The 17006-nt window shown below is 40.0% G+C and overlaps 1 long non-coding RNA gene across 1 annotated transcript in view; it reads left to right on the plus strand.

The window, feature by feature from the left end:
* LOC133248042 (uncharacterized) overlaps positions 1 to 17006 on the plus strand; it is a 276384-nt gene that overhangs the window by 127993 nt on the left and 131385 nt on the right. The window contains exons 3-4 of the long non-coding RNA XR_009736602.1: positions 3604 to 3657; positions 4163 to 4258. This is a non-coding gene — a long non-coding RNA (uncharacterized LOC133248042). The remainder of the gene's footprint in view (positions 1 to 3603; positions 3658 to 4162; positions 4259 to 17006) is intronic.

Below are 17006 nucleotides of genomic sequence, written 5' to 3' on the forward strand. Positions count from 1 at the left end.
CTCCTCAGATGATGAATGTAATGATGGCATTGGCTGGGTTTCCTTAGGTTCTTGACTCTCTTCCCATGACCATCTACTAAAAAGACAGCTGCAGCCAATGATGAGATATCCTGCCTGTGATAATTCCCCCAGCCCTCTACTCTTAGAGTGGCGGAAATGCCTGGGCAGTGGCAGGGTGGCACTCCAGTAGAGTCTTGGAAAGAGATGAAAAGAAGTAAGAGATGGTCACAGTCCATTATTTTGCTCTCATTATTCCTATCATGTACCCATGGGCAGTGTTGGAGGAGTCCCCTCCCTGGACATTCATTCTCTCACCAGCCTCCTTTACCAATCAGGAAGGGGATTTGTGGAAACCCTGGCTGGTGGCAGGATGCCAGGCAGTCTCTGCTTGCTGGAAAATTTGATGTGGCAGCTGTAGCTTATTGTCCTTGCAAATGCCAGAGAAAAGAGCGTTGTAAATAAGTGCGAGGAGCTGATAGCAAAAATTTGAGCCTGCACTGCAGTGCTTCGAACACCATTACAGGGCACTGATTTAGTGCCGGCTCACAGAAGGGCAGGCTACCTTGAGTACTGAATTAGCATGTCCCCAGGGTGTTCTTTGGCATTCTACCCAGGCTGCTAACCAAGTCCTCCACGCTTCATTTATGGAATCTGACACTATCACAGACTCCAGCAGTATAGCTGCAGGCTCTAGTAAACTCCTAAATTAAAAGTCAGCCTAGTCAAGGATATTTTGATGTCCAGGGCTTTGTGTACAGCTCCTGTGAGGATTAGTGCCCAAGTAACTTCTGACTTATTGAAATAAATGCAGACCCTCCTATCCCAGCTTTACATTTTTGCACAGGAGTTTTTTAGGGCTGAGATGAGATTTTTCATGTAGGTCAGTCACTTTAAGAATTCTTCATTTGGGGACAGGAGGCATATTACATATGTAAGGCACTATTCTGCAGAAAGGATAAAAATACTATTCCTGAAAATAAACTCTTTCTTTAGTTTTTGGGTTTTATAGTCCACATTCTAATGAATTCCACCTAACGTAGAGCCATTGAGGAAAAAGGAGAGGGAAAAACCTGTTAATGAAACAGTCTTGAAAAGCATGGAGGTTGCCAGAGAGAAGCTCTCTCAACTTCTTAATTCATGGATCTAGATGGTTTATGGGCTTCTCAGGTGGCACTAGTGGTAAAGAACCCGCCTGCCAATGTGGGAAACATAAGAGATGCCAGTTTGATCCCTGGGTCTGGAAGATCCTTTGAAGCAGGGCATGGCAACCCATTTCAGTATTCTTGCCTGGAGAATCCCACGGACAGAGGAGTCTGTCGGGCTACAGTCCATAGGATCGCAAAGATTCAAACACAACTGAAGTGACTTAGCACACACAGGGGGTTCATAGATCAGGTGGTTCATCAGAAGCCACCAAACACTTAACTTCAGTACAACATAAATGTCACAGACTGATCCTGTGCCAGCTTGTTGGCAAGATAGAAAAAAAATACTGTATCTTTCAGAGCAATGCAGCCAACTAAAGTTTTTATTGCTTCCTTTTTTCACCCTCGTCCATGACACACAATTTAGAGTAGAGTATTGTCTCGGTTACTCAGTGGTGATGTGTAATCAATGCACTCAGTGGTCACACAGGCATGTGTGAGAGAACTGCATTTAGAGGCTTTGATCTTGCACAGTCTGGTCAGCTAGCAATTTACAGATACGGTAAAAAGAAAAAGAGAAGCAAAAATGAAAATAGAAGCAGACCTTCTGAAGCTTTTATTGTTTGTTAATACTTTTTGGGTGCCAGAACTTTCACTTATACTGTGTTGGAAGTGGGAGATTTGGGTTTGATCCCTGGATCAGGAAGATCCCCTGGAGGAGGAAGTGGCAACCCACTCCAGTATTCTTGCCTGGAAAATTCCATGGACAAAGGAACTTGGTGGGCTACAGTCCATGGGGTCACAGAGAATCGAACATGACTGAGTCACTGAACACTCTGAGCTTGTTTCTCTCTCGGGGCTTCTACATGTTGCATTTAGAGAAGTTAAATGGCTTAGAAAATAGGACTCCGTAGAAATTCTGTTGTATAAATTTTGATCTGTAGGGGCAATAAGAGACTTCTTTTTGATCTTCTCCCCTACTGCAAATGATGACAAATGATTCCAAAAATTCCATTGACCAGAGAGTTCATTTGATTTTTTATAAGATGGCACTAATATAAGATGGCACTAATAGCATCTAGTTGTCTTTCAACTTCATTTGAAATAATTTTGTTAGATTGTATTTTGACAGCTGTGCTATCAGCATGCATTAAAAAAAAAAAAAAAAACTTACCAAAATGGGTGAATTTTTGTATAGGTATTGAAGGTGAAATTGAAGGTGAAAAAAAAGCAGCACTTTTGGCATATTATGCTTTATTATTAAAAGAAAAGTAAAATTGCAGCTGAAATGCAAATAAAGATTTGTGCAGTGTACGGAGAAGGTGCTGTGACTGATCAAATGCATCAAAAGTGGCTTGTGAAGTTTTTAGCTGGAGATTTCTCGCTGGATGATGCTCCATGGTTGGTAGACCAGTTGAAGATGATTGCACTTGAATTGAGACATTAATTGAGAACCATCAGTGTTTATAGCACATGAGAGATAGCTGACCTACTCAAAATATCCAAATCAAGTGTTGAAAATCATTTGTACCACCTCAGTTATGTTCATTGCTTTGATGTCTGGGTTCCACATAAATTGAACCAAAAAAATCTTCTTGACCATATTTCTTCCTGCGATTCTTTACTTAAATGTAACAAAATGTTCTCTTTTTAAAACATTGTGACAGGCTATGAAAAGTGGATACTCTACAATCAAGTGAGGCTATGAAAAGTGGATACTGTGCAATCATGTGGAACAGAAGAGATCATAGGGCAGGTGAAATGAACCACTACCAACCACACCAAAGACCGGTCTTCATCCAAAGAAGGTGATGTTGTGTATATGGTGGGATTGGGAGGCCTCTTTTATGAGCTCCTTCCAGAAAACTGAACAGTTAATTCCAACAAGTACTGCCCCCAGTTTGACCAACTGAAAGCAGCACTTGATGAAAAGCATCCAGAATTAGTCAATAGAAAACACATAATTTTCCATCAGGATAACATCTTTCTTTGATGACCAGGCAAAAACTGTTACTGCTTGGTTGGGAAGTTCTGATTCATCTGTTGCATTCACCAGACATTGCAACTTTAGATTTCCATTTACAAAATTCTCTCAATGGAAAAAAAATTTCAATTCCCTGGAAGACTGTAAAAGACACATGGAACAGTTCTTTGCTCAAAATGATAAGTTTTGGGATGGTGGAATTACGAAGTTGCCTGAAAAATGGCAAAAGGTAGTGAAACAAAGGGGTGAATATGTTACTTAATAAAATTCTTAGTGAAAATGAAAAATGTGTCTTTTATATTTATTTAAAAGCCGAAGGAACAAAGCAAGCATTTTTATGAAAAATGAGCATACTGCTAATTAAAACACTCAGAAAAAGGTTTGATATTGAACTGAAAATTTTAGAACTGGAAGGTATCTTAGAGAACATCTATGTAAAACTTTTTCTCCTTATCTTTGTCCCCATTCTGTCAGGAGGAAAACTAAAACCCTAAGAGATGTGGTTGCTGTCCCAGTTCACAGCACAAGGTAAGAGACCATTGTCTGAGGCTTGTGGCTTTCTGAGTCATTATATCTAATGGGAGGATTTTAGGACTGTGGTTAGAGAAACCAGTGTGGAAATATTTGGGAGGGGGGCAAGGTGGACAGAAGACTATTTCTAAAGTTCTTATGGCAAAACCAATACAATATTGTAAAGTAAAAAATAATAATAATAATAAAAAAAAAATAAAGTTCTTATGCAACACCAAATAGAATTGTCAAGAAAATTCTCTGGAAGAAGAGCAGTGATGGGGGTGGAGAAAGACAGGGAAGAATTAACCCTGCCAAGATGTTAAAATATGTTATAAAGCTTTATTAATTAAAATATTAGTTGCTCATTTGTGTCCGACTCTTTGCAACCCTATGGACTGTAGCCTGCCAGGCTTCTCTGTTCCTGGAATTCTGCAGGCAGGAATACTGGAGTAGATTGCCATGCTTTCCTCCAGAAGATCTTTCTAATGCAGGGATTGAACCCAGGTCTTCCACATTGCAGGTGGATTCTTTGCCGTCTGAGCCACCAGGGAAGCCCAATTAAAAGATGTGGTACTGGTTCACAGACATATAAACCAATGGAACACACCAAATCCAGGTATATATAGAAATTCAGTATATGACAAAGGCATCTCTGGTAAGTAGGGAAAAAGTAGCATAATTTAATATATGATCTTGTGACAGCTTGTCAGTCATCTGAAAAATAATAGTTAAATATAAAAAAAAAGAAACCTTAAACATTCTATAGAAAAAAAAATAGTGAATGCTTTTAGAACCTTGGTATGAAGAGGCCTTTTTGAGTATAACACAAAATATGGAGGACATGAAAAGACTGGTAAATCAAAATACGTAAAAATAAATTCTTTATGGTGAGACCATCAAGAAGGCCAAAAAAAAAAAAATTGTTAAAATATTAGCATTCCTATATTATATATAGAGTAACCTCCTTAATATCTAAGAACTCTTCAATGATACAAAAAGACCAACTTGATCGAAAACTAGTCCAAAGATATACACAGAGCTTATACAGCAAAAGAAATAAAAAGAACCCAAAGATATAGCTCTTGTCTTTGCTACCCTTTGTTATACATTCTCTCCATTGATTATTAAGTTAATACTAAGAAAATATTCTATGTCACTCTGATTAAGAAATACAAATACATATCTGCTGAAGCATACTTTTGTAATTTATTGAATTGGCACAAATGCCAAAGATCAATGACACACTTGTATAGCTGAGGCTATGGAAGAACAAACATTTCCTAAAGAAATACTTTCTTCACCTATAGTGGGACATTTAGGATAATTTAGGAAAGTTTCTCAAAATTGAAAATGCACAAACTCTCTGATATTTTAAGTAATTCCCCTTGTATGTTGTTCTACTCTTGCTCAAAGTATGCAATGATTATACAGACATAAGTTATTATATACAGTTCTTTCTATCTATCTATTTATATTTTTAAATGTTTTAAAAGATATTCCCTTGTGAATAATAGCAAACATGTTGAAATAAGCTGAATGTTCACCAGTAGGTGACTGGTTAAAGAAATCATGGTATGGACATGCAATAGAATATAATACAGCTATGAAAAAAGTATAAAGACGTTCTTTGCATACTAAAATGGAAAAAGCTTTCAGAAATATTAAGAAAAAGAGACAGAGTACAGGACATTGTAAAGAGTAGGCTACCTTTTCTTCTTCTTCTTCTTTTTTTTTTTTTTTTGGCAAATTGGTGGGGATTGGAGGAGATATATATCTGTATTTCTTTGCTTATATATAAAAATATAGAATTATTCACAAAGAAAAATCATAGTGGTTACATGTGACAGATGGTAGGTTCAGACCTTGGAAGATGGGAAAGGGAGTTGGTATAAATCTTATCACTGTGTACTTTTATATAAATAAAAGGAACAGGGGAATGTATTACCTTCTCAGTTAAGTAAATGTCAAAAAGAGAGAAAATATTAGAAGACAAAAATACCGCTGACCCTCTGTAGCAGTCAGAGTTCCAGCAGAGAAATAGAACTATAGAATATTTATAAAAGATTTTATTGTAAGAAATTGGCTTATGTGACTGAGAGCTGGTTAGGCAACTTCAAAATCCATACATCAGGCTGTCAGGAAGGACCAGCTAGAAACTCTCTGGTAGGATCTGCTGCTGGGGAAGTTCTGCTTCCTCAGGGAAACTGCAGTTCTCCTCTCAAACCTTTCAACTGATTGGATCAGGTCAACCCAGATTATGGAGGATAATCTTAAAATCTTTTGATGGAAGATGTTAACCTCATATCTACAGAATACCTTTACAGCGATACCTGGATTAGTGTTTGAATAACTGGAGACTAGATTCCAGGCAAGTTGACACAGTAAAACTGACTGTTACACTCTCCCTTTTAAATCCAGTTTGGATTTAGAGAATTGCAAGGTTTGAACCTGTGTATTGAACAAGACAGAAAATCAGATTGCTTTTCCTGAATTTTCTGGGATAATCCTGGGGTCAGATTGATTAAATCTAAGATGCTGTTGATTATAAAGCATACTGTTACTTTTTGTACCACAAACCAAGAAAAAAAGTGCTATCAGTTAAACCCACATGTTTCTGATTACAAGACACATTCTTATCCTTATTTCAGTGATGTTAGAATAATAAAACTATGTGTCTAATAGCATTGATAAAAATATTCTGTGTTCTTTTTTTAAAATCTGTATTTTTTTAAACTTTAAACTTTTTATTTTGTATTGGGGTATAGCTGATTAACCACGTTGTGGTAGTTTATTCTGCACTCTTGTTTGACTGTGGACTGCTTGGCCAATGTGTCTGACCAGTATGTTTCCATTTTGATTCAGAAAATCTAATATATTATCTGTAACTCATGTTTTTGAATTGTCTGCCCTGCTTTCTGGCTCAAGAATGGAAAATGAGCTCTGTCTAGAGTCTATAGATGTGTCTCCAAAGGTGGAACAGTGTTGGGAAGATTTTTAGATGGAGTGTGGAGGATGGGAGAGAGTCCTTTGCAGGTTCTTTCCTGCCCTCTTTTCTGCAACCCCATCCTAAGCGGGGAGGAGGACCACAGCAGTTTGGGGCACTGTTCGCCACATGCTGAGACTAGTTTTAGCTAATCACTGGTGTTTGGCTTGTCCCACTTTCTTTTCTTCCTCTCTGATAGCCAAAGAGTTCAGAGAGAGGCCAGCCTGAGGTATCTCACATTTGCTGCTGCTGCGTTTAGTTGCTAAGTCATGTCCAACTCTTTGCCGCCTCATAGATTGAAGACTGCCACTGAACTGTTCATGGGATTTCCCAGTCAAGAATACTGGAGTGGGTTGCCATTTCCTCCTCCAGGGAATCTTCCCAACCCAGGGACTGAACTCACATCTTCTACATTGCAGGCGGATTCTTTACCACTGAGCCACCAGGAAAGCCCAAATAGTAAAACATTGCTCTATATCATCATATAGATATCTGTTGTTATTCAGTTGCTCAGTCCTGTCCAACTCTTTGTGACCCCATGAACTGCAGCATCCCAGGCTTCCCTGTCCTTCACTACTTCCAAGTGTTTGCTCGGAATCATGTCCATTGAGTCAGAGGTGCCACCCAACCATCTCATCCTCTGTAACCCCCTTTTCTTCTTGCCTTCAGTCTTTCCCAGCATCAAGGTCTTTCCCAGTGAGTTGGCTTTTCGCATCAGGTGGCCGAAATATTGGAGCTTCAACTTCAGCATGAGTGCTTCCAATGAATATTCAGCATTGATTTCCTTTAGGATTGACTGGTTTGATCTCCTTGCTGTCCACAGGACTCTCAAGAGCCTTTCCCAGCACCACAGTTCAAAGGCATCAATTCTTTGGTGCTCAGCCTTCTTTATGGTCCAGCCCTCAAATTCGTACATGATTAGTGGAAAAACCATAGCTTTGATTAGATGGACCTTTGTTGGCAAAGTGATGTCTCTGCTTTTTAATACACTGTCTAGGTTTGTCATAGCTTTTTTTCTTTTTTTCAAAGGAGCAAGTGTCTTTTAATTTCGTGGCTGCAGTCACCATCTGCAGTGATTTTGGAGCCCAAGAAAATAAAATCTGTTACTGTTTCCACTTTTTCCTCATCTGTTTTCTGTGAAGTGCTAAGATTGGATGCCATGATCCTAGTGTTATGGATGCTGAGTTTTAAGCTAGCTTTTTCACTCTCTTCTTTTGTCCTAATCAAGAGGTTCTTTAGTTCTTCTTCACTTTCTGCCATTAGAGTGGTATCATCTGCATATTATTGCTATTTCTCCTGGCAATCTAGATTCCAGGTTGTGAGTCTTCCAGTCCAGCACTTCACATGATGTACTCTGCATGTAAGTTAAATAAGCAGGGTGACAATATACAGTCTTGATGTACTCCTTTCCCAATTTGGAACCAGTCTGTTGTTCCATGTCCAGTTCTAATTCTTGCTTGGCCTACATACAGGTTTCTGAGGAGAAAGGTAAGGTGGTCTAGTATTCCTGTCTCTAAGAATTTCCCACAGTTTGTTGTGATCCACATAGTCAAAGACTTTAACATAGTCAATTAAGCAGGGTAGATTTTTTTTAAAACTCCCTTGCTTTTTCTATGGATCCAGTGAATGTTGGCAATTTGATATCTGGTTCTTCTGCCTTTTCTAAATCCAGGTTGTACATCTGCAATTTCTCAGTTCATGTACAGTTGAAGCTAGCTTGAAGGATTTTGAGTATTACCTTGCTTGCTTGTGAAATGAGTGCAATTATATGGTAGTTTGAACATTCTTTGGCATTGCCTTTCATTGGGATTGAAATGAAAACTTATCTTTTCCAGTCCTGTGGCCACAACTGTGTTTTCCAAATTTGTTGCATATTGAGTGCAGCACTTTTACAGCATCATCTTTTAGGATTTGAAATAGCTCAGCTGAAATTCCTTTATCTCCACTCCGTTTGTTTGTAGTTAAACTTCCTAAGGCTCATTTGACTTCACACTCCAGATGTCTGCCTCTGGGTGAGTGATCACTCCTTTGTGGTTATCCAGGTCATTAAGACCTTTTTAATATAATTCTTCTGTGTATTCTTGCCACTTCTTAGTCTCTTCTGCTTCTGTTAGGTCTTTGGCTTTTCTGTTCTTTATTGTGCCCATATTTGCATGAATGTTCCCCTGATATCTCTAGTTTTCTTGAAGAGATCTCTAGTCTTTCCCATTCTACTGTTTTCCTCTATTTCTTTGCATTGTTCATTTAAGAAGGCTTCTTATCTCTCCTTGATATTCTCTAGAACTCTGCATTCAATTGGGTATATCTTTCCCTTCTCCTTTACCTTTCACTTCTCTTCTTTTCTTACTTATTTGTAGAAAAGGCAGAGGAACCAGAGATCAAATTGCCAACATCCACTGGATCATGGAAAAAGCAAAAGAGTTCCAGAAAAATATCTATTTCTGCTTTATTGACTATGCCAAAGCCTTTGACTGTGTGGATCAGAATAAACTGTGGAAAATTCTGAAAGAGATGAGAATACCAGACCATCTGACCTGCCTCCTGAGAGATCTGTATACAGGTCAGGAAGCAACAGTTAGAACTGGACATGGAACAACAGACTGGTTTCAAATAGGGAAAGGAGTTTGTCAAGGCTGTATGTTGTCACCCTGCTTATTTAACTTATATGCAGAGTACATCATGAGAAATGCTGGGCTGGAAGAAGCACAAGCTGGAATCAAAATTTCCAGAAGAAATATCAATAACCTCAGATATGCAGATGACACCGCCCTTATGGCAGAAAGTGAAGTGGAACTAAAAAGCCTCTTGATGAAAGTGACAGAGGAGAGTGAAAAAGTTGGCTTAAAGCTCAACATTCAGAAAACTAAGATCATGGCATCTGGTCCTGTCACTTCATGGGAAATAGATGGGGAAACAGTGGAAACAGTGTCAGACTTTATTTTGGGGGCTCTAAAATCACTGCAGATGGTGATTGTAGCCATGAAATTAAAAGACGCTTAATCCTTGAAAGTTATGACCAACCTAGATAATATATTGAAAAGCAGAGATATTACTTTGACAACAAAGGTCTATCTAGTCAAGGCTTTGGTTTTTCCAGTGGTCATGTATGGATGTGAGAGTTGGACTGTGAAGAAAGCTGAGCGCTGAAGAATTGATGCTTTTGAACTGTGGTGTTGGAGAAGACTCTTGAGAGTCCCTTGGACTGCAAGGAGATCCAACCAGTCCATCCTAAAGGAGATCAGTCCTGGGTGTTCATTGGAAGGACTGATGCTGAAGCTGAAACTCCAATACTTTGGCCACCTCAAGTGAAGAGTTGACTCATTGGAAAAGATCCTGATGCTGGGACGGATTGGGGGCGGGAGGAGAAAGGGACGACAGAGGATGAGGTGGCTGGATGGCATCACTGACTCGATGGACATGTGTTTGAGTGAACTCCAGGAGTTGGTGATGGACAGGGAGACCTGGCGTGCTGTGATTCATGGGGTCGCAGAGTTGGACACGACTGAGCAGCTGAACTGAAGGTCTGCTCAGACAACCACTTTGCCTCTTGCATTTGTTTTTCTTGGGAATGCTTTTGGTCACTGCTTCCAGTACAGTGTTATGAACTTCTGTTCATAGTTCTTCAAGCACTCTGTCTACCAGACCTAGTCCCTTGAATTGATTTGTCACCTGTACTATATAATCATAAGGGATACAATTTAGGTCATACCTGAATGGCCTAGTGGTTTTCCCTACTTTCTTCATTTTAAGCCTGAATTTTGAAACAAAGAGCTCATGATCTGAGCCATAGTCAACTCCAGGTCTTGTTTTTGCTGACTGTATAGAGCTTCTCCATCTTTGGCTGCAAAGAATATTATCAATCTGATTTTGGTATTGAATATCTGGTAATGTCCATGTGTTATATAGACATATATATTTATATCTCTTGTATGATATAAATATAGGAATGTGAAAATTTCACTTAATGGTTATGGAGTACACTAGCTCCTACTTGGGGCTGGGCAGAGGAGCCTGGAGGACTATAGTCTATGGGATCACAAAAGTGTTAGTCTCAACTTAGCGACCAAACAGTAACAACAGCAACAACAATAGCAAACTCGTACTTAGTTTAACTTTAGAACAGAAGAGTGGCAAAGCCCCTGTGCAATCCAATTTAGAGTTATAGAAAAAATAAGCTGGGTGCCATGATTCTAGCCAGAGGGGAGAAATGACATTAGAAAGCCAGCTGAGTGCTCATAATCAGTTACGGTGACCTACAAGCCCAAAAGAGTGGATGGCTGGACCTTCTATTTGTCAGGGCCAAATTTATCACTTATGAATTGGAGCTACTACATGTTGCAGATGTTTGAATATTATCTCATCGAGGATAGCATACTGTTCGTAGAAAACCAGTTCTGATTGCTAACTTCAAAAGGGCCAAAAAGATTGCTAACTTTAAAAGGCATATCAGAATCATGCCTAGTTCAGCTTTACTCACCAACCTTCCTGCACCCCATTTTACTCAGTTTTATGGAGTCCACAAAGGCATCTTGTTTTTAACACAATGGACTCAACAAAGTAAGCCAGATACTGACTACTTTTAATGCTCAATTAATAAGAATACAGAGCTCAAAAAAGATCACCTTGCTTTTATTCAAACTGATAGTAAAAATATAAAGAAAAGATAAAAACACAAAAACAGCTGAGTCACTTATAGACCCTTATTTCTGAAGAGCTCAGTAACAATTTAGGATGGACTTATGCTGTTTAAAAAGGTGGCATCATAAGCTGTCTGTGTTTTGAAATTTGCTTCTTTTCTTTGTTGGTTTTCTTCTTCCGAAAAACAAACTGACAATGATTTGAATGCTGAATTTCTTCCCTAATTTAACAACCACTGGAGGTATTATTGTAGATACAGTGTCAAGAAAACAAAATCCTGTTAAGAAGCAAGAATAAGTACCCCTCAAACAATGAGTGCTTGTGAGAACCACTGTTAATATCTATTGTGTTGAAAATCTACTTAAAATGTACAGGTGTGTATAATAGCATCATAGGAGCCTGAGGAGCTCTTTTGTGTTTAGCACATAAGTCTTCTGAATACATCAGGAACAGTATTGTGCCTCAGAAGTATATTTTATATTAAAGGTATTTGAAGACAAAAAAGAAAAAAGAAAAAAAAAAAAAACAGCAAAGGGCCAAGTCTCTCCCATGCAAAAGAGGAAAAAGTCATAAGAGGGGAGAACTCAGAAGCTGATGATGACCTTTGGCACTTATTTTTATTGTTTTTGACAATAGCCTCCCATTGTACCTCTGATTCTACTGTGAAATCTAATTTTTACCCATTCCTTTGAAAATATGGTTCTGAAATGTGTTCAACATAAGAAATAAAATTTTGAGTAGTCTCGTTAAGTGAATCTGTTGCCTGAAAAGGCAGAATGCGTATTCAATGAAAACACTTATTGAGCATCTTCTATGTATAAGATCCTGACTCTGGGATGTGGAAGATGCAAAGATGAATATGACACAGTTGCTGCCTTTGTGAAGCTTACAGAAGATGAAGGAGAGAAAACTGTAAAAATAATTATGTGTTGTGCTGAAAATAAATTGTACAAATAAATGCAATGGGTATAGTACTTTCTTACAAATTCAGCCTCTGTTTAGACTTGAAAGCTAGTTGCAAATGTTATCTCCTCACCTTCCCTTCTTATACTGTGAATGCAATGTTCTTCATTTTGTTGTTATTTAGCCGCTAGGTTGTGTCCAATTCTTTGCGACCTCAGGACTGTAGCCCTGGCTGCTTTGTCCATAGGATTTTTCCAGGCAAGATTACTGGAGTGGGTAGCCATTTCCTCCTCCAGGGGATTTTCCCAACCCAGGGATTGAATCCATTCTCCTGCATTGGCAGGTGGATTCTTTATCACTGAGCCACCAGGGAAGTCCCATTCTTTGTTTTGGAGTCCTCCATTTGCAGAGTCTGAATTCTAAGTAACACTTGCATGTTTCCCCCAGTTTCCAGCAGTGCTTTGAAAATGAATGCATGAACTTCTAACTAAATGACTGTGTAAGAAAGGATCTTTTTCTTTTCTTTTCTTACAGGCTAGCAGAGCTGTCTTCTTTTCTATGAAGAATTGATGCCAATACATGGCATGAGTTGCAATTTGACTATTTTCTGCACTTGTAGAGGCCACATTAGGCCACATTCTAGGCATCCTTTAAAAATGGCTTCCCAGGTGGCACTAGTGATAAAGAAACTGCCTGCCAGTACAGGAGATGTAAGAGATGAGGGTTCAATCCCTGGGTCGGGAACATCCCCTGGAGGAGGGCACAGCTACCCACTCAAGTATTCTTGCCTGGAGAATCCCATGGACAGAGGAGACTGGTGGGCCACAGACCATTGGGTCACAAAGAGTCATACACGACTAAAGCAACTTATCACACATGCATCCTTTGAAAAAATAAAAATCCTGAAAAAGAGATGGGTAAATGATTTCTCAAAATTGCTAGTTTTCTTTTATTGGTTAATGGAATCAGACCTAAGATGGCTGTGTTGATCTGAAAACCGGACGAATGCTGCTACACTGAGAACAGGAGGGTGCAGGATGGGGGAGGGAGGAGGGTAAGGATGAGGGAGAGGAAGGAGGACAGGACTGGGGAGGGAGGAGGGCCAGAAGGCATGGGGGAGCACGAGGGTTCACTCACCTGCGGGTTGCATCATGGCATCGTGGGGAGAGTACAGATTCTGGATCCAGCACACCGAACTTGAAGCTTGAGTATTCGTTGTGCCTCCTTGAACACTTAGATCCTTTAAGTCTCAGTTCCTTAGTATGTAAAATCGGTATAATACCTCATAGTTGTCTAGAGTGTTGAGACAGCAAGTGATTTAGCATTGGTTACTCGTTTATTTCATGGTGTCTAGTGCATACTGAGTACTCAGTAAATGTTTGTGTCTCTCCCAGGGCAGAGGGAAAGTACTGGAAAGAAAAAGGATGAAGGAAATGCTAGAGAACAAAGGGAAGAAAGGATTGGAAGATGAAGTTCTTAAAGTGACTGGAGGTGGCATTAATTTTGAGTATCAAGTAACTATAGAAACCTGGGACTGTGTAGGAAAATACTTATCCTTTTTCCAGGCTCACAGGTAGATGGGTTGAAAGACCACTGGATTTGAATTTAGGAGCCTTGAGTTTTATGATCGACTCCTTCACTAAGTAGCATGGCCATGGTCAAATCCCTGAACCCCACTGAGTTTCTGATCCACTGTTTATTAAGTGAAGAGTTCATTTAGATGAACTCTTCTGGTCCTATAATTCTTGATGAAATATTTAAGATGAAAATAACTGAAAATCTACCTATGTACTTCATCTCAATCTAAGTCATGACCTTGTAAAAGTCAGGAATGAGTTTAAGTAGTTTTATTTATAAAGAAACTGTTTGCAACAGTGTAGTGCTCATACTGGGACTTCCCTGCTGGCTCAGGGGTAAAGAATCCACTTGCTAATGCAAGAGACTGGGTTGGGAAGATCCCCTGGAGAAGGAAATGGCAATCCACTCCCATATTCTTGCCTGGGAAATCCCATGGACAGAGGAACCTGGCAGGCTTCAGTCCAAAGGGTCAGACAGGACTGAGCACAAAAGCCCTGAAATGTTGGTAATATCAAAGAGCTCTGAAACATATACTCATTAGTTTGATCCAAGAACCAACGATACATAAAATCTATCTAGATGTTATATAAAGGATACAGATTCTACCTGTGTTCCACTCAAATTGTCTTAAAAACTAAAAAGGGCAGATATTTTGCCACTGGCAAAGTAAGTTTTTTTCTGATGCTCTGTATCTTCAGGGCATTTTTGGTTACTTTCAGAGAAAATAAATAATTGCCAGTAATTGAGGGCTGTCTATGCGCCGGATGTTGTAAGTATACTTCACACATGAAGTGATATAAAAATTATGCCAGTTTCTTCTAGATTCTAAGAGGGGTCTGGAAAAAGACTTTTTGGGCAGATTCTTCTTACTAAGTGAAACATTGGAAATATAAGACCTGTTTGCTGTCTCTGGCTATGGGAGGGAAGATAAAAGAAAAATTTACCGAGGGATCCCAGTGGACTTTCTTGGAAGAAGTGGTATGAGAACTCTTCTTTCAGAGATTTGAAATTTAGGAACTGGGTCTTCAAACTTTGCTATCAAGAAGACTCTATAGGGACTTCCCTGGTGGTACAGTGGGTGTGAGTCTGCCTGCCAATAAAGGAGGGACAGGTTCAATCCTTGGTCCAGGAAGATTCCACATGCTGTGGGGCAGCTGACCCTGGGCACCACAACTACCGAAGCCCATGCTCTAGAGCCCGTGCTCTGTGACAAGAGAAGTCACTGCAATGAGAAGCCTGTGCACCTCAATGAAGAGTAGCCCCCGATCACTGAAACTAGAGAAGGCCTGTGTGCAGCCACAGAGACAGTGCAACTAAAAATAAGCAATTACACAAATTATTTTTAAAAAATGAGAATCTTGTAGTGGATTGAATAGTGTCCCCCCAAATTCATGTCCACTGGAACCCAAGAATGTGATCTTTGAAAGAGAGTCTTTGCAGGTATCTGGATGCTTGAGGTATTAACTCTGAATGAAAAGAGACTTGGCTGTGTGTTTATCCTGAGTTGGTGAAGCTGACTATGCTGTTTATACCTTTATAACTTCTGGGGTAGGTAAGATGTATTTATCATGTTTAGATTATTTTGGTGACTTGGAGAGATAAGGTAACTGGTTTACTGTCACAGAGTCTAGTTGTGAATTCAGATCTGAATTCAGGGCTTGAGATTTTAGTTACTGTATGTTCCCTCCCCTGAAACCCACTGGGAAGCTACTGGTTCTCATTGTCTCATATAGAAATATATCTAGCCAACCAATGCTGGAATTGGGTGGGAGGGAGTGGTCTACACCTTGAGCTTGAAGCAGGGTCCCGAATGTGGGCCTGAGTATGGTAGGAGCCAAGAGGGGTTAAAGGGAACTGGAAAGCAGACTTGGGCTGGGCAGAATGGACTACTGCCTCAGAGATGGTGACACCATGAGGTCGGATTTCCTGGGTAAATCCAGATGTAGCAGCCAGCTACAAGCATGGCTCCAACAGGACTGGGTTGTCATAGAAACAGAGAAAGATCCAAAGGCCAGAACCTGGAATCCAGCTAGGTCAGAGTGAGATGGTAACTGAAGCCACAGCTGGAGCAGAAAGGGAGCAGACACACAGGCCGGGGCCCACAGATGTCCTCCATGTACCTGCCTGCTGCTCTGATGTCTCTGGTCCCTGCTTACTGTCCTGGAGAGTCCTCTGGCCCTGAGGTGCCTTAAAGGCATGCTCATACTTCTGGTAGTTCAGTAAAGAATCTGGCTTCAATGCAGGAGACCCAGGTTCAATCCCTGTGTTGGGAGGATCCCCTGGAGAAGGCAGTGGCAACCCACTCCAGTACTGCCTGGAGAATTCCATGGACAGAGGAGCCTGATGGGCTACAGTCCATGGGGTCACAAAGAGTCAGACATGGCTGAGTGACTAACACATAATGTTTCTGACAAGCAAAAAACCCTCTGTCACCTCTCTGTAACTGGTTTACTGGTTCTTGCTCAGGCATATTCAGCAACAAGCTTCTGAGTGAATGATTCTATCTTTAAACATTTTGTGGTACAGTTTTGTTATGTGGCACTGATATCTGCTCCCGAATCAATAAAGAGTATTTTCTTTTTTTCTCCTGGGGGCCAGCTCTTAAACTGTTAGTCACAGAGACTGGCTGGAGGAATCTTCAAATTCTCAAGGCTTAAGCAGCAGAAATTTGGATTCACTAAGTCAGAGGCAGGGCCAGAGAGAGTCTGTGTTTTTGAAAAACTCCCAAGATGTCTGCCTTGTGAAACTAGAGTTGGAAACCACTCATATAGTTTCCCTCATTAAAATCCAACCAAGTAGTAAACATTGTGAAAAGGAAGCAGTCTAACACTTGTAGAGAGCTAACCAGTTGGGCAGGGAGGGGCAATTTAGGAGTAGGAGAGAGGAGGTACAAACAATTGGGTGTAAAATATAGGCTCAGGATGTACTGTGCAACACTGGTAATATAGCCAATATTTTGTAATAACTGTAAATGGAAAGTAACCTCTAAAAATTATATAAAAATTAACAAAAATCTTGTTAATTCTACCTGCCGAATATTTCTACAAACAGCTGGCAAGGCTTGCCCTCCTTACTGCACGTGCCATCTTAGTGCCAGTTCTCTTCACTGCTTACCTCTGTTATTACACAGACTTCTCACTGGTCTTCCCATCTCCAGCTTTTCATCCTAACTTTAATCCATCCTTCTCACAGTTGCCAAAGTGATCTCTTAAAACTGCACATATGAGCATGGCACTTCCAATCCTGTGCTCACTGACCATAG

Source organism: Bos javanicus, chromosome 5 (assembly GCF_032452875.1).
Source record: "Bos javanicus breed banteng chromosome 5, ARS-OSU_banteng_1.0, whole genome shotgun sequence".
In the NCBI taxonomy this organism is placed as follows: domain Eukaryota; kingdom Metazoa; phylum Chordata; class Mammalia; order Artiodactyla; family Bovidae; genus Bos; species Bos javanicus.